Below are 26322 nucleotides of genomic sequence, written 5' to 3' on the forward strand. Positions count from 1 at the left end.
CCTCTGCCCTTCGGCCCTCACTCACTCTGACGAAGCCCTTGGGGTCAGGCTTCATCCATGTAGGACGCTTGATATGTTCCCTGATGGCCTGGAAGCAAAGAAGAGAGGCGATGAAGGAGAGCCAGGGGAGAAGAATAAGGGGCGCTCTGGCTGTCCTCCCACCGCTTGGCCTCTGCCCTTCGGCCCTCACTCACTTTGAAGCAGCCCTTGGACTCAGGCTTGGTCTGTGTAGGAGGCTTGATATGTTCCCCGGCGGCCTGGAAGCAAAGGAGAGATGCGATGAAGGAGAGCCAGGGGAGAAGAAGAAGGGGCGCCCTGACTGTCCTCCCACCGCTTGGCCTCTGCCCTTCGGCCCTCACTCACTTCGAAGCAGCCCTTGGGGTCAGGCTTGATCCGTGTAGGAGGCTTGATATGTTTCCTGAAGGCCTGGAAGCAAAGGAGAGATGCGATGAAGGAGAGCCAGGGGAGAAGAAGAAGGGGCGCCATGACTGTCCTCCCACCGCTTGGCCTCTGCCCTTCGGCCCTCACTCACTTTGATGCGGTCTTTGAAGCCAGGCATGGTCAATGGAGGAGGGCCTGAAACCTGAGTCCAGGCCAAGGAGCCTCACAGAAAGCAGCCTCTGGCCTCCAGCAACCAACAGCCTCAGCAGGGCCTCAGCTGGGTTCCAGAATGGAGTCAGTAAGGTTCCAGAGCAGTTACAGAACCTTTGTGAGGGAAAACAAGGCTAGAGGGTTCTCTGGGCCTTGCTCCTTTGCCTAGATCATGCTCCAGAATGACAGCTCATGCTTCCATAGGCTTTCCCGCCAGATATAACAATATTCCCTGCACATATAGTGATATTCCCTCCATAATAAACCTCCCTGAGGCCTCAGTGCCCTTCAATTGAGGCATTAACTGAGTAGTATTTGATGAGGAAACATGGGAGCGGAGAGGCCCTGATAGCATTTGTAAGGAGTTCTGAGGCCGTCCGTGATCAACATTTAAAATCAGTGGATTCAGGTGACAAGAAAGGATCCTTAAAGACCAGGTAGAGCTTCCTGAGGGTAAGAGGGCTACTTGACTGTGGAATGGATGGCCTCAGAAGGAAGGGGCACAGTTCTCTCCGCCAGGGGTTGGATGGCCATCTCTTGGGGTGCCTTTGCTGAGGGTTAGCCTAGATTGCTTTTGGGGTCCTTTCCACCTCTTCGGAGCTAGGCTTCAAAGAAACAGCTGCTGACTGCTCTTTTGCCAGCTCTCATCTTGTTGTTGTTGTGACCTGCCTTTGAGTCTGCTTTGACTCAGGGTGACCCTGTGGATGAGGCCCTTCCAAGTCCCCTGGCCTCCACTACTTTGCTTAGCTCTTGTGGACTGAAGCCCTTGACCTCCCTGGTTGATTCCAGCCATCCAGTGCGCGGCCTTCCTCTTTTCCCGCTTCCCTCCCCCTTTCCTGGCATTATTGCCTTTGCTGCTGAGTCCTGCCTTCTGTTGATGTGGCTGAAATACGACAGCCTCCGTTCCATGGTCTTGGCTTGATCTGTTCAAGGACCCATTTATTTGTCTTTTGGGCTGTATCCTCCACAGTCTCCTCTGGCACCACATCTCAAAGGAACGGATTGTCTTCCGGCCTACTTTTTCCCTTGTCTGGCTCTCACATCCCCAGATGGTGATGGGGGGGAATACAATGGCTTGCACGATCCTTAATGTTCAGTGTCATACTTTTGCTTCTTATGATCTTCTCTAGTTCTTCCATCTCCAGTCCTAGTCTTCTTCTGATATATATGTCACCTTATATAGCAACTCTAATATATCAGCCATGTTAGTCTGGAAAATGAATATACAAAGGGATCCTGCAGCACCTTTGAGACTAACTGATTACTTTCAAATACAAGATCCCTTTGAATACCAAGTTGAATCTATGTCCTCCTAATTCTGTGCATTCCAGACCACTGAGGCCCCAGTCCAGGAGCGCCTCGGGGGGCTTGGTTTCTTCAGCGGTTTGGAGGGAGCTTGCCTCTGACCTGGAAGCGTGGTGCCTGCCTCATCCCAGGTGGAAAGGGAAGCAGGTGTCTTAACCACCGGGACAATTATGGGGATGGCCCCAGGGATTATGGGGAGGATGTTGATGATGATGCGAGAACCCTTGCAATGTGGAACTTGATTAGCATCCTGGTTGCCATTCCTGCTGGAATGGATCACTATCATTCTCACTCTGCCACTGTGGAAACTGAAGTGTGACGTGAAGGCAGGTCCAATTCAGGCTGGGCGCGGGTGGCTCTCTAGCCAGCTAAAGGGAGAGATCTGTGGGATGGCCTGTCCTTGCGCGCAGAAAGGGGAACTCAGGATGTGTGTATGTGTGTGTGTGGGGGGGGGGTATTGGGGGTCAAGCAGTATCTGTGTCCATGGTCATCCTCCTTTCATGGATAGCCACCCACCATGCACTGTCTGTATCACCACTTTCCTCCTGTGGGCAGAGAAACTCCCAGCAAAGTCATGGCAGCTCCAAGACGGGTTCTGAGGAAGAAGTGCCCCTCATGCGCATAGGTCTCCTCCTGTGCCAGGAGCAGGAGCACATTTCTTGCATCAGTGACCATGGAGTGTGAGAGAGAGATCTCAGCTGCTGGGCACCATCTCATGGGGGCACCCACTGTGGAACAGAGAGATGGACGGAGCTTCAGGGCTCTCCTTCAGTCCTCCTCCTGTGGGTGGCCAGGCTGTGGACCACAACCTTTTAGCCATTCTGTACTGTCCAGCTGAAGAGGAGCCATATCGGTTCTATCGCAACCTGAATGTATGTGCTTCCATAGTGGGAACTATGCACTGAAGTGAATCGATTAATCAATCCAATGCCCATGCAGTTTGCGAACCGCTTCAAATGCAAGTGGGAATGAGCCCTGTGTGTGCGTGCTGAGGAGCCAAATGGGAATGCAGTGAGGGCTCCAAAGTTGCTGAAGCAGAGCCATGATCCATCAACCACTTCCTTGACGGCAGAGACCTGGTCTCTCCATCCATCCATGAGAGAAACCAGGAAGACTTTGACCCTCAATGAATGCAGGGGCCCCAAAGGAGGGAAGGCAGGTGGGGGGCAGGAAAGGAGGGGAGGAGATAAAAGTTGCTGCCCTTGGCACCCAAAGCCCCTTTCCTGCAAGAAGCCCTCTGCCCACCTGCCTCGGCCACCGCCCGCAAGCTCCCTGGCCACTTGGACTGGGTAACTGCAGAAATGAGAGGGCTACTGGTTGTGTGAATGAGAAGCTCAGAAACAGAAGCTATCCTTATACCACACAGTGCCAAGTAGCGGAAGGGCTACTGGAGATGGCAAAGTGGCAGTGCTGGATGAGGGTTAGGATGGGTTGGTCACACTCTGTGAGCATTAGGGCAAGCCAGCCTCCCTCCCGGATGCCCAGGCCAAGCCCACAGAAGGGGGCCAGCAGCTGGCCCTCTGGAGCCCCCCTGGCCAGGGCTCAGATCCTGGGGGTGCCAACTGTAAGGAGGTGGCACCAGGTATTTTCACCCTTGAGAGTCCGGTGGCTCTCTGACAGGCACAGTTTGAGTCAGCCTGACCATTGACCCAAAGGAGTTCTGTATCTCTTGCATGATTCCCTCCCGCCCAAGGCGAACCCCCAAATCTCTGGATGCAAAATGCACCCATGTGCAGGAGGGAGCCCAAGGGACCTCAGGATCGCCCTCTCCTGGGACCCCCCCTGGAAAACTAGATCCCCCCTCCCCCCATTAATAGTGTTCAGGGCTGGGTGGGGCAGATTATATTACCATATTATTTATCATGAATCACTTCATGTACCCCCTGCCTTTTGCCCAAAGGTGGAAGCCCTGATTTCCTGTCAGTTCCTTCCTTTCTCAATCCAATGATAAAACCTTCTCCTCCAGCGCCAGGGAAATGGTGTCCGGCCGTCAGGAGAGGTCCAGAGAGGGAGAAGGAGGGAGCCAAGTGGGGTTTTCCTTTTGTCTTGTCCTTTACATCCTTTGTTCCGTGCCCCTAAGTTCAACCTTGGACTTATCCTTGGATCATATCAAAAAGCCATGATTTTAACTCTAAAACCTTCCCTCGACTTAAACATGAGGTAAACTTGTACACAAGGATATAGGCTACCAACAATATTTTCCAAAACAAGTTAAAATATACCATTATATATATAACCTGATCTCTTTCTTTGATAAAATGACCATCTTGGTAGATGAAGGGAATGCTGTGGATGTAGTATATCTTGATCTCAGTAAGGCCTTTGACAAGGTTTCCCACGACATTCTTGAAAACAAGCTTGTAAAATGTGAGCTAGACAAAGGAACTGTTACATAGATTCGTAATTGGTTGACCGGACGAACCCAAAGGGTGCTCAACAATGGCTCCTTTTCATCCTGGAGAGAAGTGACCAGTGGGGTGTCCAGTGGGGCTCTGTCCTGGGCCCAGGGCTATTCAACATCTTTATCAATGACCTGCATGACAGAATTGGGAGCATACTTATCAAATTTGCAGATGACACCAAATTAGGAGGAATAGTTAATACTCCAGAGGACAGGATCAAGGTTCAAAATGACCTGAATAGACTAGAAAGCTGGGCCAAAGCTAAGAAAATGAAATTCAACACAGAGAAATGTAAGGTATTGCACTTAGGGCAGAAAAATGAAATGCACAGATATAGGATTATGGGGGACATCTGGCTGAATGAAACTACATGTGAAAGGGATCTGGGAGTCCAAGCAGACCACAAGTTGAACATGAGTCAACAGTGTGATGCGGCAGCTAAAAAGGCCAATGCAATTCTAGGCTGCATCAATAAAAGTATAGTGTCTAGATCAAGAGAAGTAATAGTGCACTCTATTCTGCTCTGGTCAGGCCCCACCTGGAATATTGTGTCCAGTTCTGGGCACCACAATTCAAAAAGGACATTGAGAAACTGGAGCCATGTGTCCAAATGAGGGCGACAAAAATGGTGAAGGGTCTGGAAACCATGAAGCCCTATAAGGAACGACTCAGGGAGCTGGGGATGTTTAGTCTGGAGAAGAGAAGGTTAAGAGGTGATATGATAGCCCTGTTTAAATATTTGAAAGGATGTCATATTGAGGAAGGAGCAAGTTTGTTTTCTGCTACTCCAGAGAACAGGAGACAATGGAGCAATGGATGGAAGCTCCAGGAAAAGAGATTCCAGCTCAACATTAGGAGGAACTTCCTGAGAGTAAGGGCTGTTCGACAGTGGAACACACTCCTTCCTCGGAGTGTGGTGGAGTCTCCTTCTTTGGAGGTCTTTAAGCAGAGGCTGGATGGCCATCTCTCAATGGGGATGCTTTGATTTGGATTTCCTGCATGGCAGAATGGGGTTGGACTGGATGACCCTTGTGGTCTCTTCCAACTCTACGATTCTATGATTAACAATGATTTTAAAAGCAGTTTTTAAAAATGGTACTGCAGAGTTAATGGAAACAGTGCAGCATGGATGGTGTGTGTGTTTGTGTATGCCCACCTACATGTATGTCCTTCCCAATTTAAGTGATCCTCCTCCTGTTTGTTAAGAGTAAGAGGGTTTCTGCACAGTTTTCAAGTACTGATCCCACTTTGGGACTTCGTATGGGAAATGCATTTGCACAAAAGCACACATGGTTTGTGTGGAAAATGTTTTGTGGCTAGAAAACATGTGTTCATCTGCACACACTGACTGCGTCCCTCATGCTCACGGTCACCCTGCTCCTGCACAGGGACCCTCAGGACCCTCACCTTTGCATGCCTTGATGGTCACTCTGCCCGCTTCTCAGATGCCCCATTTTTCCCTTCCACCACCGTAGGAACCTTCTCCTGTTTGGCTGTTCTTCATCCTTCCTCTCTTCTCACCACCTTTTCCTCAGACGGTTTGTATTGTGTTTTGAGCATCCTTATTTATCATCTGGGTTTTCTTCCAGAGATGTGTTTGATGTGTGTGTGTGTGTTAAGATCTTGCAGCCAGATGCCCCTTGCGCCATTTCCTTCTCCAGTCAAAGGTCACCCGGTGGACTCATTACCCCTTTCCTGGACAGAAGAACCGAGCGCATTTTTCTGCAGATGAATTGTCACATGTCCCAACAGGTGAAAAAATTCATGGCTGAGGAGGAAAATCTCCTTACTCTTGATTGTCAAGACACCCCTTTTTTTGGTCCAGGACGCAGATGTTATCTTGGAAATAAGCAACTCAGCTTCCACTCCTCCCTCTTCCTTCCCGCAGCATCCATCGGCAGAGCACTACAAGACGGAGACCCCAGCATCCTGAGAGCTCTCTGTGGCCCTGAGCCGCCCTCGGAGGGACCCCCACTGCAGCCTCCTCCATCGCCACTGCCACCCTCCATCATGGGTCTGCGAGAGTTGCCCTACGCCAGTCGATTCTTGGAGAGCATGAACACAGTGGTCCAAGACATCCTATTCCCCAGGTATTGGCTGCTGAACCAGCTTCTGGCCCTGCAGCGCACCACGGTGGAGTAGCAGGCCCAGCGGAACAAGCGGTGCCCCCCTTACACCTTGCGGGTTCTGGCCAAGGGCTTGGTCATCCTGCCCGCCTTCCTACTCTCTGCTCCCATCTCCCTCCTGGCTTTCCTGGTCTGGCTGCCCCTCCAGGCTGCCCGCCGCCCCTTCGCCTACCTGTACACCTCAGGACAATCTCCCCCGGAGGAATGGCCGCTCCCAGAGGGCCAAAGCCAGGCCTTCGGCTTCCTCAGCTCCAACGTCTGCTTGCTCCCTTAGGGCCTGGCCAAGTTCAGCAACCTGGGCCAGACCCAATGGCAGGCCAAGCACATCGCCCAAGGACTTGCCCAGGCAACACGACGCAGCTCCCACTCCTGTGAGCCGATCCCCAGGAATGTCTTTGGGATCCTCGACGGGAAGAAGTTATGGGGCCATGGGGTCCAGCCCCCCACGCACCTGTCAGAGCCTCTCCAGGGATGACCCAAGCAGTGTGACCATTCAGATACCCCTGGATGACACACTGGGGGAGATCACCTGCCGGTTCCCCGCCGGGGCAGACTTTGTGTGCCTACAGGAGGTCTTTGACCTCCGGGCCACCAACAGCCTGGGTTCCTGCTATGAACACATCCTCTACGATGTGGGCATCTATGGACTGATGGGCTGCTCTGCCTTGAAGCTATTCAACAGAGGGCTCTTCCTGGCCAGCCGCTACCCCATCCTGGCTGCCCAGTACAACTGCTACCCCAATAGCAAAGGGGATGCCTTTGCTGCTAAGGGACTCCTCTGTGCACAGGTAAGTCGTTGGAGGGCATAGAGCTGGCAAAGGAAGGAACGTCCCCCAGCAATCCCCTGAGCAGTTCCTTTCCTACGCTGGGTTCCCCAGGTAATGCTGACCCTGGAGGTGTGCCCCGTGCCACTTCGGCCAGAAGGGAAGAGGATTGGTGGCGGCTTCCAGGCCCTTAGATGCCACTGGGCACAGTCACTGTGCTCTTCTGCTGGCTCTGCTTATGGCCGTTCCATGCAGAGGCAATCCTGTTGATAGTGGTGATCCCCAATGGATTCAAAGGGCTTCCTCTTCCACTCCCTTGGTAGCAGGGGAGTAGGAGGCCAAGACTTGGGGCAGAGGGGCAGCTGGATGGCATTTAGGTCCCATGATTGGACCAAGGCGGGCATAAAGTAATGACTTTGCTAATTATTTCATCTCTAAGATTTCCACTATTCGCTCTGAGATAGTCCCCCCGATTCTTCCTCTGCTCTTAATCTTCTATCACCCTCGCCTGACAAATTTTCTGTCTTTCCTCCTGCCTCTTTGGATGAACTCTCTTCACTTCTGAACTCTTCCAAACCTGCAACTTGCTCTCTTGATCCAATTCCTACTCGTCTTCTAATCTCTATAGCTCCCTCCTTTCTGCCCTCGCTTCTCCATATCTTCAATCTCTCTCTCTCTACAGGCTCCTTCCCCTCGGACTTCAAACATGCTCTCATTTCCCCTATTCTGAAAAAACCTTCTCTTGACCCCTCCTCCTTGTCTAGCTATCGTCCGATTTCTCTTCTTCCCTTTCTTTCTAAGGTCTTGAAATGGGTTGTTTATTCTCGCTGTCTTGAGTTTCTTGAAGCCAACTCCATCCTCGATCCCTTTCAGTCTGGTTTCCGCCCAAGGCATTCCACAGAGACAGCTCTCACCAAGATCTCCAATGACCTTTTACAGGCCAAGGCTAATGGCCTTTACTCTGTTCTCATCCTTCTGGATCTGTCTGATTTTGGACAAAATCAAGACAAAAAGGTATGCTAGAATATCAATAATGATACCATCAATAATACATGAAATGACTCTAAGGTCCACCTTTCCATCCTACAAGAGGCATTGCATATTTTTTGGTTCTAACCATTAAATGGTTTACTTTCTGGACAGTTTACATTGGTACCACTTTTTGTCTATTGGATGACTAATTTGGGTCTCTTGAGATTAGGACCATTACTCCATAAAATTAAAATAATAAATAACACGGAAGAATACATACAATGAAAACAGAAATACAAAATAAAATAAACAACAACGAAAACTAAGTGAAACCTGACATATAAACAAAACAAAAAAATAATTTTTTAAAAATGACGACAGAAAGTAACAAAAATGAAAATATAATTCATTCATTACACTCTATTAAAAACTATATTTCCTTAAAAATATTCTTTACCTCTTTCTATGTTCTTATTCTGTTCTGTCTCTCCCCCTTTTGCTTAAAGAATCTTAATCCCTCTCAAACAGCAAGTTTTTAAATTGCTGCAATTATGGAACAGAATCAAATGTAAATGAAAAGAGATAAATGTTACAGAAACGAAGAAACTGAACTACAATGAACTCAAAGACAGGAAACAAAGGCCGGAAATATACAAAGAGCTCAGACTTAAAACAAAGTCAACCCTGAGATATAAACACAAAATGATATTCAATTAAAAAATGCTGTCCGTAAAACTTCTTTGAAAATGGAAAAATACAATAAAAGAGACACGAAATAACTCAGTTTTACAGACAAGAAATACCACGAAGAACCCAAACGCCACGCGGCCGCCATTTCCTTCCTTCCTTCCTTTCAAACAGGCGCCACTTTGTTTCCCTTCATGGCGCCATTCCGCAGAGGAGACACAAGAGGGCGATGGGGAGTTCCTAGCTCTTAAAGGGCCGGCCCTCCGAGGGGATGGCTAGAGCGTCTCCATGCCGACGATCTAGCACTTCCTCTCGGAGGGCCTACCACAGAGTCGCGCGAGGCTAGAGAGTCACCGGGAGATGTTCTAGGAAACGATACTTAGAGGGCCGGCTCTCCGACGCCAGATAGCTATAGCGTCGCCATGGAGACGTCCGAAGAATCACAATTAGAGGGCCAAGCACACAGCCAATCAGGGCGCAGTAAGGGCCACTTGAAGGGAATGAGCACAACCCCCTCAGAAATGAGCAGCCAATCAGACTGAAGGAAGGGCCAGGAAAAGGGAAAGAGGGCAAACCCCTCAGGAAAAAAACAGGGAATCACAGCGCAGGAAGGGACAGATAAAGGGAATAGTCAAACACATCCATAATATGACACACACACAAGGTGATGTATACATATATACAGAAACACACATACAATTATATATCCAAACATATAATGTTATATGTCTGTCTGTACACACACACACAAACACAGAGATGCATAACATTACACAGTTACTTTATAGGTGTGTATCCCTGTGTATATATATACACACACACAAATGTATAGTTATGTATACATACGTATAATTATACATACACACACACAATTGTGTATACAAACTTATAATTTTATATATGTGTGCGTCTATATATATATATATATACAATCACATACATGTATACATAACCATATGAGTCATAATTTCTATCTCTCTCTCTGTCTGTCTGTGTATGTATACATCCATGTCTGTTTGCTTCCAATATATTAAATTATATACACACACACTCACACAATTATAACTTTATATATCTCTGTGTCTGTATATATAAATTGTATATATGTATACATGACCATGTGTGTAATATTATGTGTCTATATATATATATATACAGTGGTACCCCGGGTTACGAAATTAATTCGTTCCGCCGCCGCTTTCGTAACCCGGAAACTTTCGCTAGCCGAAAAGCCCATAGGCGCTAATAGCGAAAGCCGCGATTTCGTGCGAAATCGCGCCGAAAAGCACCAAAAATTTTCTTCGTAACCCGGAATAACCTTCGTAACCCGGAACTGTTTTTTTCAATGGATTTTTTTCGTAACCCGGAAATTTCGTAAGGCGGCGCATTCGTATCCCGGGGTACCACTGTATATATATATATATCACACACACGCATATGGAAACTTATAACTGTGTATATAAAATTGTATGTCTGCATGTGTATATAATCATATATATGTATATATAATTTTGCATGTATTATTTCTGTCTCTGTATGTATGTGTGTGTATATATATATATATATATATATATATATGATTATACATATATGTGTGTGTGTATCAGTGTGTAACTAACTTACTTTGAGTCCAATTCTTGGGAGGAAACCAAGATATACATATATATAATAATAATGATAACATCATTAATAATATATCAAGTAACTCTATGGTCCACATTTGGATTATAGAGTAATTTATACGATGCGTGAGCCATCTTTTCTATTTCTTTTAACCATTAAATGACTCAATTTTGGGCCAGTTGAGATTACTACCTTTTTTTCTCTGTTAGATTAGTAATTTTGTCTATTTAGTTCATAATAAATAAATAATAAATAAAATGAAGAAACACATCAAATAACAACACAAAGAGATAAAAAAAGCTGACCATTAAAACAAACTGAAACCTGAGATATAAATGAAAATAATGCTAATCACAAAATCCTGTGGATTGAAAGTAACAAAAAATTAAATGGAAATTTTATTCGTTTATTACAATAAAGGTTTTAATATTTAAAATTTAATTAAATAATATTAAAATTAATATTTTAAATACTTATATTTCATATTTTAATTTTATTTCAAAATGAAATTTTGCAACAATTTCGCAGCTTCTTTCTACTATTTAAAATTTCCTGTGTTTTCCACTTTCAATTAAAGATCAATCTCTCTCAAACAGCCACCGAACCCTTAAGTTAAAAATGCTGAGGATAAACGTCTTTGGAAATGAAAAGGTTATAGTAAAAAACAAATGAAATAAGTTACTTTTAAAGAGGAGAAGGAAACGCCGGACCGTCGCCATCAGGAGAACAGACGCCACGCGGCCACCATTTTATCGCTCCTCCTCCGGTTCCCTGGGAAATGGCGCCCTTTTATCTCCCTTCGGGGTGCCATGCCTCAGAGTGGACACAGGAGGGCGCGCGGGAGCACCTTGGCCTTTAATCCCATTGGCTGTCGAGGGAGACCGAGGGCCGCGGCGCAGCACCCTTCCTTCCCGCCTTAATCTTTCCCGCCCTCCATTCAAAAAGGCAGCATGTATGTCCCTTCAGTATATCATGCCTCAGTGGAGACACAGGAGGGCGCACGAGAGCAAGAAACGAGGAATTGTTTACCAGTGACGTCACAAACACCAGAGAACACAAAAACACCTGGAGAAGGGCACCGCCCCTTTGACCAGCGGTGGCGCACGAAGCTAAAGAGCCGGCGTCCGGAGCCTGAAGTCACCAGTTTGATTCCACCTTATCCTTTTCCGAAAAGCCTGCTTAGAAAAGAGGAATTTTCATTATTTACAAATACTTTTGCAATTTTATTTTTTTAATTATGATATTTTAATTTTATTTTTCACATTTATTATATTTTTTACATTGTAATTGATTTGGAAAAGGTGAGTCTTCAACGCTTTCTTAAAGGCTTCCAAGGAATGACTGAGACGAAGCTCCTCAGGGAGTCCATTCCAACAAACAGGAGCAGTAGATGTCAATCCTTGTTGGTGACTTGCAATCTCACCCTAGGATCTTCCAATAGATATTTGCCTGTTCTTCTGAGAATGCAGGGCAGATTATGTAGGGAGAGGCACTCCCTCAAGTAACTCGGGCCCAAGCCATGTAGGGCTAATTGGCAGCCAGTGAAAGGCTTTTAATACTGGGGTTATATGATCTGCTCTTGGAGTCCCAGTGACTAATCTGGCTGGAGCATTTGGAACTAATTGAAGCTTCTGAACCTGGTACAAAGGTAGCCCCACGTAGAGTGCATTGCAGAAATCCAAACGAGAGGTGACCAGTGCATGTACTACCTTTTCTGGGTCCCCTCGGTCCAGACAGGGACCTAGTTGGCGTATCAGCTGAACCTGATACCAAGCACTCCTGGCCATCGCATCCACTTGAGATGAGAACTGTAGAGATTAATCCAGGAGTACTCCCAAACTGCAGACTTTGTCCTTTAGGGGAACTGTGACCCCATCCATGACTGGATGGCAAATTTCCCTGCCTGGCCTCGGGGCACCTGTCACGAGTACCTCTCTTTGCTCTGGATTCAGCTTGACTTGGCTCTATATGACTCTGTCTGGCTCTATATGGCTCTGTCTGGTTCTGGCTCTATCTGGCTCTCTCTGGCTCTGCCTGGCTCTGTCTGGGTCGCTCTGGCTCTGTCTGTCTCTGTCTGGGTCTATCTGGCTCTATATGGCTCTGTCTGGTTCTGGCTCTATCTGGCTCTCTCTGGCTCTGCCTGACTCTGTCTGGGTCGCTCTGGCTCTGTCTGTTTCTGGCTCTGTCTGTCTCTGTCTGTCTCTATCTGGCACTGTCTGTCTCTGTCTGGGTCTGTCTGGGTCTATCTGGCTCTGGCTCTATCTGGCTCTGTCTGGCTCTGGCTCTGACTCTATCTGCCTCTGTCTGGCTCTATCTGGCTCTGTCTGTCTCTGTCTCGCTTTGTCTGGCTCTGGCTCTATCTGGCTCTGACTCTGACTCTATCTGCCTCTGTCTGGCTCTATCTGGCTGTCATGGCCAGCCAAGATCAGCTCTCGGAGGATAAGGAGGAGGATGAGCCTCCTCCAGAGCAAGGGCTGATTGAGGCAACGCCAGGTGCTGTTCCTGCCCTGCCAGGCCCCAGCTGTGATGCTCCAGCCCCAGAGGAGGAGGTTCAACCAGGTCCTAGTGCCGAAGAGAGGCCTCCTATGGTACCACAGCCTAGTGCTGACTCTGGAGACGAAGCTTGCCTGCAGGTGCCTTCTTACAAAGAGAGAAGGGCCAAGAGTGCTTGCAGGCGCAGATCGCAGAGGATTGCCGAGAGGCAATTAGCCAACCAGCCTCAGGTGGCACGAGGGAGAGTTTCCCTTACTTAAGTGGGAGAGAGACTAATGCTGGTTGCTAGACTTTATTGCATGATCCCTTGGCGTGATTGCTGCTAGCACTGGCTTCTTCTACCTTGATTCCTTGTTGCTTGACCTTGTTATCTTCTGGCTGCTTTGACCTCAGACTGTTCTTACCACTCTGTCTCCTGGTATCCTGACTTCGGCTTGGCTTTTGGATTGTTGTGACTTCTGGTACCCGGACCTCGGCTTGATTTCTACGACTGCTTTTGCAAGGTTTATGTTTACACTCAATTGCTAAACTGAGGCATTCCTATCAGTTTACGTCTGCGATTGCTGGCCACAGTCCAAGACACTGGCTCTGTCTGGCTCTATCTGGCTCTGTGTGACTCTGTCTCTGTCTGGCTCTGCCTGGGTTAGGTTTAGGGTTATGGGTTAGGACTCAGGGTCAGGCTTAGGGGTTAGTGTCAGGGGTTAGGGTTAGCGATTAGGGTTAGGCAACCTGCGGCCCGCGGGCCGGATCCGGCCCGCCAAGGCCTTCCAAGCAGCCCCCAAGCAATCCTGCTGCCGACTGCCGCCGATTTCCCCTGTTTTTCGCCGCTCCGGGCGCCATTTTGTTTTTCAAAATGGCAGCCGAAGTCTTGCGTGACCTCAGGATGTCAAAGGTCACGCGATATTTCGGCCGCCATTTTGAAAAACAAAATGGCGGCGCCCATGTAGGAGGCCTGGTGCAGCCCCTGGAGCACTCCAACAGGGCTCCAGGAGCTGCAGTAGGCCTGCAGCAGGCTCCACCTCGCTCTCCGCCCTCCTCCTCCTCCTCCCTAAGAGCAGGGAAAGGAGGAGGAGGAGGAAGCAGAAGGAGTGCAGAGCCAGGGAGAAAGGGAGCCAGAGCGGCAGCTGCAGACACAGCAAGGCCAGAGGTCGGTTCATTGGGGGAGGGGGTTAGCTGGGTGTTCTTTCTGCAAACTTCCCTCTCAGCACCCTGTGGCTTTTCTGGGTTGAAACTGTGTGCATGCTTGCTGCAGTCTATTTTCAGTTGCATTGTAGTAACTTCCTTGTTTGTAAGTTTATTAGTATTATTATTAGTAGTAGTACTACTACTTGCCCTGGGTGTTCTTTCTGCAAAATCCCCTCTGAGCACCTTGTGGCTTTTCTGGGTTGAAACTGTGTGCATGCTTGCTGCAGTTTATTTTCAGTTGCATTGTAGTAATTTCCTTGCTTGTAACTTTATTCTTAGTATTATTTATTATTATTACTACTTGCCCTGGGTGTTCTTTGTGCAAAATCCCCTCTCAATGAGAAAGAGCAGGAGGAGGAGAAAGAGGAGGAGGAGTGTGACTTTCCAAAGTGCATTTCTGTGTATTTTTGGTGCATTTATTGCTGAAAGGTCTGCTGTAACAATGATAGTAGTGGAGGTGGTGATAATGATGATGATGCTTCGGTGGAAGCTCCGCCCCATAGGGTGGAATCTCCACCCCTGGCATGTGGCTCCGCCCCTGGAGGGTAGAAGCTCCACCCCCATCATGCAGCTCCGCCCCTGGAGGGTGGAAGCCCCACCCCCGGCATGCGGCTCCACCCCCGGAGGGTGAAGCTCCACCCCCCGGCTTCGGCCCCCCAGTTGTCTGAGGGACAGCAACCTGGCCCCTGGCTCAAAAAGGTTGCCTACCCCTGGATTAGGGGTTAAAGGTATGGGTAGGGGTTAGGGTTAAGGACCCCCTCCTTTCTTTCCTGCACATGCCAGGGGACCATGGCAAAATAGCACGAGGAGGAGCTGGACCCCCTCCCTTCTTTACCGCAGGTGTCTGGGCACCGTGGGAAAATAGAGGGGCGGGTGGCATACACCGCGCCATGTTTCTTGCTCTCAGGCGCCCTCCTGTGGTTCAAAGGGCGCTCTTCGGCCGAATGGTTACTAATACGATGCTTCCGTGTCCTCTGCGCCCTCTGCTGGCACAAAGGGAGCACTGCTGGCCCATTATTCTCAGGCTCTAAGGGGCTCAGGTGTTGCATTCATCCCTCAAGAGAGGATATTGCTCATCCACTCAGGACTCCTTCCTCTCAAACTGCATCCCCCAGGATTCCCTGGTCAGAATGTCTCTAAAGAGGGGATTATGGGGGTTGCATTCATCCCTGAAGAGAAGGCATTGCTTATCCACTCAGGACTTCTTCCTCTCGGACTGCATCCCCCAGGATTCCCTAGTCAGAATGGCTCTAAAGAGGAGATTCGGGGTATTGCATTCATCTCTGAAGAGGAGGCATTGCTCATCCACTCAGGACTCCTTCCTCAGGGACTGCATCCCCCAGAATCCCCTTGTAAGAATGGCTCTAAAGAGGGCATTCTGGGTGTTCCATTCATCCCTGAAGAGAAGGCATTGCTCATCCACTCAGGACTCCTTCCTCTCAGACTGCATCCCCCAGGATCCCCTTGTCAGAATGGCTCCAAACAGGGGATTCTGGAGGTAGCATTCATCTACTCAGGAAGGCTTCCTCTTGGGCTGCATGGTGTATTATTATGGGGTGTTGGTATTTGCTGTGGTTTGGTTCTAGGACATTCCATTGATCCAGAAATCCATGGATGCTATGTGCTATTATTATTGTTGTTGTTATTATTACCATTATTATGGGGCCTTGGAATCCACTGTTTGTTTGGGTCCAGGTCTTTCCATGGATTCCAAAATCCACAGATGCTGCCATGAACCCCTTTCATTCATGCCTTTCCTCATTGAGGGATCCATGCCATGAGCATGACAGGTGTAGGGATTCACTAGCATTAAATCTAAGCGAAGTTTACCATGGGTTCCAATGTTAGAGGTTCCAATGGCTTCCTAGAAAGCACCAGAAAGAGGCAAAGGGCTGTGGAAGGATGTGCTGCTTGTGGAGCATGGGAAGCGTAATCTCCCTGCAGCAGAGCCTGGGTCTCCAAAGGCCTGAAGGCTGGGCTCTGTGATGGGCATATCGAGTCAGGATGAGCTTTGTTGTGCTGGGGATAATGGGGTTGTTAATGATGCTTCAATACAGACGTGGTTAAGTTTTCCTCTGGATGAACCTTGTTCTGCGTTGAGAGCCAGGGACCAAGGCCACAGGAGCATTAGATGAGATAAAGCTGTGTGGGAACTGGGCCTTGTTTGCAGAATTTTCCCAGGAGGAGATGGCATCAACATGGTGCAGTCAAAGAGAGAGAGACACTCAAGCACATACCATCATATATACATAGTTTTATATATATATATATATATATATATATATTCATTTATTATATTTGTGTATATATATATATACACACATATCTGTAATATTACACACAGTTATATAGCCATACATATATAATTTAGTGTGTATATATATATATATATATATACACATATATACACACAAACACATATATACATACACATACATATATATAACATTATACACACAGACATACACACACATAGATATATAATTTTATACATATATACGCACACAGTTTATTTATATATATATCTGTACACAAACACACATATATAATATATTTATATATAATAATAATAATAATTTGTTTTATTTATATACCGCTATTCCAAAGATCATAGCGGTGAACAGCAAGTAAGCTAATTTGCCCCCAACAGTCTGGATCCTCATTTTAGCTCCCTCCTCGGAAGGATGCAAGCCTGAGTCGAGCTGGGGCCCTTTTGCTGGTCTTGAACTCGCAACCTTGTGGTTTTGAGTGAATGGCTGCAGTACAGGCATTGAACCACTGCGCCACCAGGGCTCCATATATATACATTTTATATATACATTTCAATACACACACACACACACACACACACACACAATATTAGATACACAGTTATCTATCTATCTATAATTTTATATCTTGTCTATGGGCAAGCAATCTCCAATGAATCTCTATGGGCAAGCAAGCTCCATTATTCCTTATTGGCAAGCAATTCCTTATGTTTCCCTATGGGCAAGTAAATACTATGTTTCTCTAAGGGCAAGCAAGCTCCATTAATCCTTATGGTCAAGCAATTCCTTATGTTTCCCTATGGGCAAGTAAATACTATGTTTCTCGAAGGCAGTGGTTCCCAACCTTCCTAATGCCACGACCCTTTAATGCAGTTACTCATGTTGTGGTGACCCAAACCCATGGAATTATTTTCATTGCTACTTCATAACTTTAATTAAATATGTGTTTTCCAATGGTCTTAGGTGACCCCCATGAAATGGTTATTCGACCCCCAAAGGGGTCCCGACCCACAGGTTGAGAACCACTGCTCTAAGGGCAAGCAGTCTGCAATGATTCTCTATCGACAAGTATACTCTCCCTATGCGCAAGTACTGTCCTTTGTTTTAGTACGTCCCATTAGTAATTTTGGTTTGTTTAGATTATAATAAATAAAATAATAAATAAAACTGAAATAACACATAAAATAAAAACAGAAATAAAAATAAAAATAAAACAGCTAACTACTAAAACAAACTGAAACCTGACATATAAATAAAAAATAATACTAATTAAAAATACTGAGGATTGAAAGTAATGAAAAATGAAATGTAAATTATAATGCATTAAAAACAACATTTTATTAAAAATTATTTACCTGTTTCCAGTTTTTTAAAGGATATTTTAATGATATTTTAAAATGATATTAGATAAAAATGCTGAGGCTAAAATTTGCTTAAAAATGAAAAGATATAGGAAAATATCATTGAAATAAGTTTCATTTAAATTTAAATAACTTTAAAGCGAAGAATGAAATACTGGAATGTAATGCTTCACTGGAGACACAGGAGGGCGCCCGAGAGCAAGGAATAAAACGCTGTCTCCCAGTGACGTCACAAACATAAGAGATCACAAGAGGAGCTGGAGAAGTAAGTTCGCTTTAAAGAATGAAAGACTGGACGCCTCTCCTGCCTTCTTTCCTGTTGCCTTGCCTTACAAAGGCGACATGTTATTTCTCTTCATCTTGCAATGCCTCAGTGGAGACACAGGAGGGCGACCGGGAGCCCTTCATTCCAATGGCTGCAAGGCCAGTCTGACAGGGCCGGCCCTCCGAGCGCGGATGGCTAGACCGTCGCCACAGACATGGTCTACGACCCCCATCTTGGAGGGCCGGCCCTCTAAGACTTCTTCCTAGAACGTCTCCATGGCGACGCTCTAGCCTTTTCACACTCTCTGACAGACCCTGCGTGATGTTCACTCCTAGAGCGGCTCAGGATGGGGTTTGTGGGGGCTCTTCCGAGGGTCGGGGCGGGGGCAGGCCTTTCAGACTGGCGCCGCAGAGGTTGGAATGAAACGCCATGGCAGAGCCTGTTAACTCCCCGGCGCCCCCCTGTGTCTCCGCTGAGGCATAGCAACACCAAGTTAAATAAGATTCATTCTAAACAATGAAAAGAAAAAGGAAGTATAAAATATACATTAAATTTAAATGTAAAATATAAATTAAAATAAAGAATAAAATGGTAAGGTGAGGAAAACAACCTGCCCTCTCGACCCTTGCCCATCATGGCTGGCTGTCCAGGGGGGGGATGCATTGAGGAGATTCCTCACGGATATCATCAATGCGTCTTTCAGGGAAGGGCATGTTCCATCTTGTCTGAAGGAAGCGGCTGTTAAGCCGCTTCTGAAAAAACCTTCCCTGGACCCCCTGGATATGAACAACTACAGGCCTGTTTCTCTGCTGCCATTTTTGGGCAAGGTAATCGAGAGGGCGGTTGCTCTTCAGCTCCAAGCTGTCTTGGATGAAACCCATTATCTAGACCCATTTCAAACCGGCTTCAGGACAGGCTTTGGGGTTGAGACTGCCATGGTTGCCTTGACTGACGATCTGCGTCTGAGCATCGACAGGGGTAGTGTGACCCAGTTGGTGCTCTTAGACCTCTCAGCGGCTTTCGATACGATAGATCACAGCATCCTCCTGGACCGCTTGGGGGGATTAGGTATCGGAGGCACTGCATTGCAGTGGTTCTGGTCCTACCTCTCAGGCAGGTCCCAGAGGGTGCTGCTTGGGGACAGTAGCTCCAGAAAGAGGGAGCTCCTTTGTGGAGTCCCTCAGGGAGCTATTTTGTCCCCAATGTTGTTTAACATCTATATGAAGCCGCTGGGTGAGATCATACGGAGTTATGGTGCTGGGTGCTATCAGTACGCTGATGACACCCAAATCTATTTCTCCATGTCTCGTTCGTCGGCCTCGAATTCTAATGGCATCTCCTCTCTCAATGAATGTCTTCGGGCAGTAATGGGCTGGATGAGGAAAAACAGATTGAAGCTGAATCCGAATAAGACGGAGGTGCTCACGGTAGCGGCCCCGAAACCAAGAATTGGGTTGCAACCACCAGTCCTGGACGGGGTCACACTCTCCTCTAGTGACTGCGTTCGCAGTCTGGGGGTGCTCCTTGACTCGTCGCTCCTGATGATAGATCAGGTTAATGCGACGGTCAGGAGCGCCTGTTATCAGCTTCGGCTGATACGCCAGCTGCGCCCTTTTCTGGAAGTAAGGGATCTCGAGACAGTTGTGCACGCGCTGGTAACCTCACGCCTTGACTTCTGTAATGCGCTCTACATGGGGCTACCCTTGTCCCTGGTTCGGAAATTACAGCTGGTTCAAAACATGGCAGCCAGGCTTGTGTCAGGAACATCTAGAAGGGACCATATCACTCCGGTTATGAGGTCCCTCCACTGGCTGCCTATTGGCTTCCGGGCCCAGTACAAGGTGTTGGTTATTACCTTTAAAGCCCTAAATGGCTTGGGTCCAAGCTATCTCAGAGACCGCCTCTTCCCATACAATCCTCCCTGCGCTCTCCGGTCCTCTGGGAGGAACTTGTTGCAGCCTCAAAAATCGAGGCTTGCGGCGACCTCCCGGAGGGCTTTCTGGAACGGCCTGCCAGACGAGATCCGTCAATTAACATCTTTGGACAGCTTCAAAAAGGCTGTCAAGACGGATCTCTTCAGGCAGGCCTTCCCAGACTGAAATATCCCGGCCTCAGGATCTTAGGATCTCCCCCCTCCTCAGTAATGTCTCCAAAGCCCCCTTTTCTTTAGAATTGAAGTTGCAGTGGTTTATTGGTTGGTATTATTTTGTTTAATTTATTGTTATTTTAACTAGTTATTGTGGTTTTAAATTAGATATGTTGTTTAATAACTTTTTAAGGGGGGAGGGAAATATATTGTTTTTATGCTGTATGTTATTTTAATGTTGTAAAGCGCCCGGATTGGTTCGCCACAAGGCGGTATATAAATAAAAATGTATTATTATTATTATTATTAATAATAATAATAATAATAAAATATTATTTACTTACTAGATCATTATATTATTTACTTAGTGGGGGCAAACTGTACTTTATCTGTTGTTTAGGCATGACTGGGTGCCATATTTATTTTATTATTGGCTTAGTTGGCGAAAGAAATGCTTACTTCCTTTATTCTATATTGACTTACTTTGTGCCACGCTTTTTTCATTTAGTATTTGCATAGTTGGAGGGGGGGACATTCATTTATTTTATTATTTACTTAGTTGTTGGGTGCAATTTTTATTTCATTTATGATTGACATAATTGGTCAGTGCGAGATTCATTTGGGTGATTATTGGTTTCCTTGGTGGGTGCAACTTTTATTTTGTTTATTGTTAACATTATTTTCATTTCTGATTTACTAGTCGTTGGGTATAACATTTATTTTATTTATTTCTTCTTTTTACACATTAATAAATAAAGAGTAATAAATTATGAATTATAATAAATTAAAATATTAATGGGACGAATTAAAGACAGATGCGTTTATGGGGCCACTTTATCAAAGGCGCCGTGATGAGACCCACCAACTGAATAACTCATGAAATACAGGTTGGCCTGTTACAGACTGCCAAAATGAAGCTGCTTCGGGTCTCTTTGTAGGTATGCTCTTTAAATGATACATGGGTCCTAACAATCCAGAAGCTGCAGCAAGGCTGCGCTCCAGTGCTTAGGAATGGAGGGTGGCTTTGGCGCAACCTCCAGATGCTTAGGACCCATGCATCCAAAGAGACCCAAAGCAGCTTTATTTGGGCAGTCTGTAACGGGACAATGCCTGCTATTTTATTAGAATCCCTTTATTGGATTCTTCAAAGAGCTGCTGCCACATTTATTGTATGGTTTACTTAGTGGTGGGTTTCATTTTTATTTTGTTTGTTTTATTTTATTAAATAAATGAAATAAAGCTTCTACCAGCAACTAAATAACAAGATGAACGTTGCAACCACCAACGAAGTAAATAACAAAATGAATATTACATCCACTTAATAAGCAATAAAGAAAATAGATGTTCCACCCACCAACTAAAGAAAGAATAAACATAATAAGAGCAATAACTAAATGATAAATGAAATCAGCATTTCACCCTCCAATTAAGTAAATAATACAATAAATGCTGCCTGCTCTAACAAACTAAATAATACATTAAAATAAACATTTCACCTGTAAATGACTTCCGTAGAGCAGCCTAGAATTGGAGGGACCCCTGAAATGCCATTGAGTCCAAAGCCTTTCGGCCATCGCAGTCAGATTAATGAAAGACACAGAATGACAATAAAACCAAAGCAATTAATTTCACAATCAAGTCTGCTTTATCTCTTCCAAAGGCGTTCTGCTAAATAAAGCATCATGGATGCAGATACAGACATACATCAAGTACAAAACTGATCCAGGGGACTCCTATGATCATACAGAGTAAAAATCCCATACATTGAAATTACAACAGAGAAGGGAAGCAGACCCTCTTCTCCAGGCAGCCATAGAAAATGAAAGGCACGCCAGAAAACAGAGTCGTTATCTCATTGCCCTTTTTAAAGGTGTAGAACAGATGCTACATTTTCTCCTTTAATTTTTAGTTCAGACTTTTTCCAGAGTAACGTCACTTCAAAACATATTTCCACATAGATAAGCATTTGGGAATGCTTGCCTATTGAGAAGCATTGCAGACGGCTGGACCGTAAGCAAATATTGGGGAACAATTGCCCATAGGGAAACATTGTGGAGGGCTTGATCATACGGAAGCACACTGAAAGCTCTAAGCATTAATTTGTTCCTTGACAAGTATTAAGTATTATTCATTTAGCAGCCTTGCCCTTCAGCCAAAAAAGTTAAGTTGGGGTTCCCTGCCCTTTGGCTTACAATCTATTGGGGGTGCGGCGGCCATGTCTCCGTCTCTTCCTTCCTCCCTTCCTTCGTGGGTGATGGAGCCGGGGCCACCTCTTCCTCCCTCCCTCCCTCTGAGCTGGAGACTCCCTTCCTCACCTGCTGCTGCTTCTTGGCCTGGATGCGCCTGACTCTCCCTCTGGACCTCCGAAGGGGCAGCCTTGGCACCTGGGACCTCAATGCCGCTGGAAGAAAGAGAGGAATCAGAACCTGCACAAATGGCCCACCTCCAAACCCAGGAGTCAGGGTCCCAGGAGTGTCCGTGGGGCAGGCAGTGCTGACCTTTGGGGGCTGCCACTCTCCTTCTGGGCCTCAGCCGCCGTTTGGGGCTCTCTTTGGGAAAGAAAGGAGAGGGCAAGGAGGTCCAGAGGGGTCTCAGGGGCAGCTGCAGGGGACAAGTGGGGGTGCTCTCTCATTTCAACCGAAACCCTGACAAAAGCTATCATCAAAGACCACTGAGAAGAACAAGAAACCACACAACAAGATCGCTTTTTAGCCACGGCGCTTAAGTGCCACGCTAAAAGGCCAACCCAACGACCGCTACGCAAAAAACCTTCCCTAAACCACACTTTGAAAACCTTCCTATGCAACAACTTCATCTGCTCAGAGAAAGACAAAATAGAGGACGCAGTGTTGGTGTTAATGGTGGGGTTCTTTTTAGTGTTTGCGTTAGTATTACTAGGGATGAGTGTTAGTATCTGAGCAGGAGACCAAATGAGACCAGCACCACCACTTGTCCCCTGACCTTCCCAGCTGGGACCCAAAAGGAAAGCCTGAACGATGGCTGGGAAGTGAGGCCCTCGAACGGCAGCCAGGGGCACCAGGAGGTAGCCGGGCGATGGCTCCGGAGGAAGAGGGGCCACCAAAGTCAGCCAGCAAGGCCTCTGAGGAACAAAACCTACCTGGAAGACGTGCTCGAAATCAGCAAGGCCCTACCTGCTTAAAGTCTGCCCTGAACCCAGATCCCTACCAGAAAGGAAGCGCCTTCAGAGGGATCCTCTGCAACTGGGAAACCTGACTGAAAACAAAGATGGACAACGAACGGTCAGTCAACCAAAGCAAAGCTCTTCTGAAGAAATCCTGCCAAGAAAACCCAAGTCCTTTCTGACTTACGGAGGGCCCAAGGCAAACCTATCAGCGGGTTTCCGCAGCTGCTTTCTTCAGAGGGAGGGTTGGCATGGCTATCCTCTGAGGCTGAGACAGTGTCACCTGCCCAGGATCAGCCCACAGCTTTCATGGCTGAGCCGGGATTTGAACCCTGCTCTCCAGAGCTATACTCCAGCGTCCAAACCACAACTCCACACTGGCTTTTTAAGTTGAACTGCCATAAACTGAATAAGAGATACTCCAGCTATTCTGCTCCTCTGGACAATCATAACACCAGGCTCTCCCCAAACTATACATCCCAGCTTTCCACAGAAAGAACCATGGCAGTGAAAGTGGAATCAATACAGTGACATATGTGTGTGTGTGCGCGCACGCACACACACGCACACACGTTAGGGTTAGGGGCAAAAGACCCCCGTGAATATGGAAAACCCGCAAATAATAAAAATGCCATGTTTTTACCTGAGAGGACGCCTCTCTAGAAATCTCTAGGTCTTCCGGTGCAAATCTCTGCTCACCGTCCAACATACACTGACCACAGAACTGCACAGAAGGACTTACAAAGGCCTACTAGAGTGTTCTATTAATCTCTAGGTCCTCCAGAGCAACTCTATGGTCAACGTCCGACAGACACTGACCATAGAACGGCAGAGAAGGAGTTACAAAGGCCTAGTAGAATATTCTCTCTAGGAACCACTAGGCCCTCCAGGGCAACTCTGTCGCCGACGTCTGACAGACACAGACCATGGAACTGCCCTGGAGGAGCTACAAAGGCCTAGTAGAGTTTTCTCTCTAGGAACCACTAGGCCCTCCAGGGCAACTCTGTCGCCAACGTCCGACAGACACTGACCATAGAACTGCGCTGGAGGAGCTACAAAGGCCTAGTAGAATGTTCTCTCTAAGAACCACTAGGCCCTCCAGGGCAACTCTGTGGCCAATGTCCGATAGACACTGACCATGCAACTGCGCTGGAGGAGCTACAAAGGCCTAGTAGAATGTTCTCTCTAGGAACCACTAGGCCCTCCAGGACAACTCTGTCGCCAACGTCCGACAGACACTGACCATGGAACTGCCCTGGAGGAGCTACAAAGGCCTAGTAGAGTTTTCTCTCTAGGAACCACTAGGCCCTCCAGGGCAACTCTGTCGCCAACGTCCGACAGACACTGACCATAGAACTGCGCTGGAGGAGCTACAAAGGCCTAGTAGAATGTTCTCTCTAAGAACCACTAGGCCCTCCAGGGCAACTCTGTCGCCAACGTCCAACAGACACTGACCATGCAACTGCGCTGGAGGAGCTACAAAGGCCTAGTAGAATGTTCTCCGTAGGAACCACTAGGCCCTCCAGGTCAACTCTGTCGCCAATGTCCGACAGACACTGACCATAGAACTGCGCTGGAGGAGCTACAAAGGCCTAGTAGAATGTTCTCTCTAGGAACCACTAGGCCCTCCAGGGCAACTCTGTTGCCAACGTCCGACAGACACTGACCATAGAACTGCCCTGGAGGAGCTACAAAGGCCTAGTAGAGTTTTCTCTCTAGGAACCACTAGGCCCTCCAGGGCAACTCTGTCGCCAACATCTAACATACACTGACCATAGAACTGCAGAGAAGGAGTACAAAGGCCTAGTAGAGTGTTCTCTCTAGGAACCACTAGGCCCTCCAGGGCAACTCTGTCGCCAACGTCCGACAGACACTGACCATGGAACTGCGCTGGAGGAGCTACAAAGGCCTAGTAGAGTTTTCTCTCTAGGAACCACTAGGCCCTCCAGGGCAACTCTGTCGCCAACGTCCGACAGACACTGACCATAGAACTGTGCTGGAGGAGCTACATATGCTTAGTAGAGTGTCTTCTCTAGGAATCTCTAGGTCCTCCAGGGCAACTCTGTGGCCAATGTCCGATAGACACTGACCATGCAACTGCGCTGGAGGAGCTACAAAGGCCTAGTAGAATGTTCTCTCTAGGAACCACTAGGCCCTCCAGGACAACTCTGTCGCCAACGTCCGACAGACACTGACCATGGAACTGCCCTGGAGGAGCTACAAAGGCCTAGTAGAGTTTTCTCTCTAGGAACCATTAGGCCCTCCAGGGCAACTCTGTCGCCAATGTCCGACAGACACTGACCATAGAACTGCGCTGGAGGAGCTACAAAGGCCTAGTAGAATGTTCTCTCTAGGAACCACTAGGCCCTCCAGGGCAACTCTGTTGCCAACGTCCGACAGACACTGACCATAGAACTGCCCTGGAGGAGCTACAAAGGCCTAGTAGAGTTTTCTCTCTAGGAACCACTAGGCCCTCCAGGGCAACTCTGTCGCCAACATCTAACAGACACTGACCATAGAACTGCAGAGAAGGAGCTACAAAGGCCTAGTAGAGTGTTCTCTCTAGGAACCACTAGGCCCTCCAGGGCAACTCTGTCGCCAACGTCCGACAGACACTGACCATGGAACTGCCCTGGAGGAGCTACAAAGGCCTAGTAGAGTTTTCTCTCTAGGAACCACTAGGCCCTCCAGGGCAACTCTGTCGCCAACGTCCGACAGACACTGACCATAGAACTGTGCTGGAGGAGCTACATATGCATAGTAGAGTGTCCTCTCTAGGAATCTCTAGGTCCTCCAGGGCAACTCTGTGGCCAATGTCCGATAGACACTGACCATGGAACTGCAATGGAGGAGCTACAAATGCCTAGTAGAGTATCCTCTCTAGGAATCTCTAGGTCCTTCAATGCGACTTTTAGGTAAAGTTGACCACACAGTTGCACTGGAGGAAAGCAGATATCCCTAGAGAACAGATTAATCAAACCGATAAATGATCAAAGCTGCAAGTATGGAGGGATGAGTGTACACACACACACACAGACACGTACTTACAA

The 26322-nt window shown here is 47.3% G+C and overlaps 1 pseudogene; it reads left to right on the forward strand.

Annotated features, from left to right (window-relative positions):
- Positions 1-6308: 6308 nt before the first annotated feature.
- LOC149317813 (sphingomyelin phosphodiesterase 5-like) lies at positions 6309-7458 on the forward strand (annotated as a pseudogene).
- The last annotated feature ends 18864 nt before the right edge of the window (positions 7459-26322 follow it).

The sequence above is a fragment of the Sceloporus occidentalis genome, unplaced genomic scaffold (genome assembly GCF_023333645.1).
Source record: "Sceloporus occidentalis isolate IW3139 unplaced genomic scaffold, rSceOcc1.0.p SCAF_2, whole genome shotgun sequence".
Taxonomy (NCBI): domain Eukaryota; kingdom Metazoa; phylum Chordata; class Lepidosauria; order Squamata; family Phrynosomatidae; genus Sceloporus; species Sceloporus occidentalis.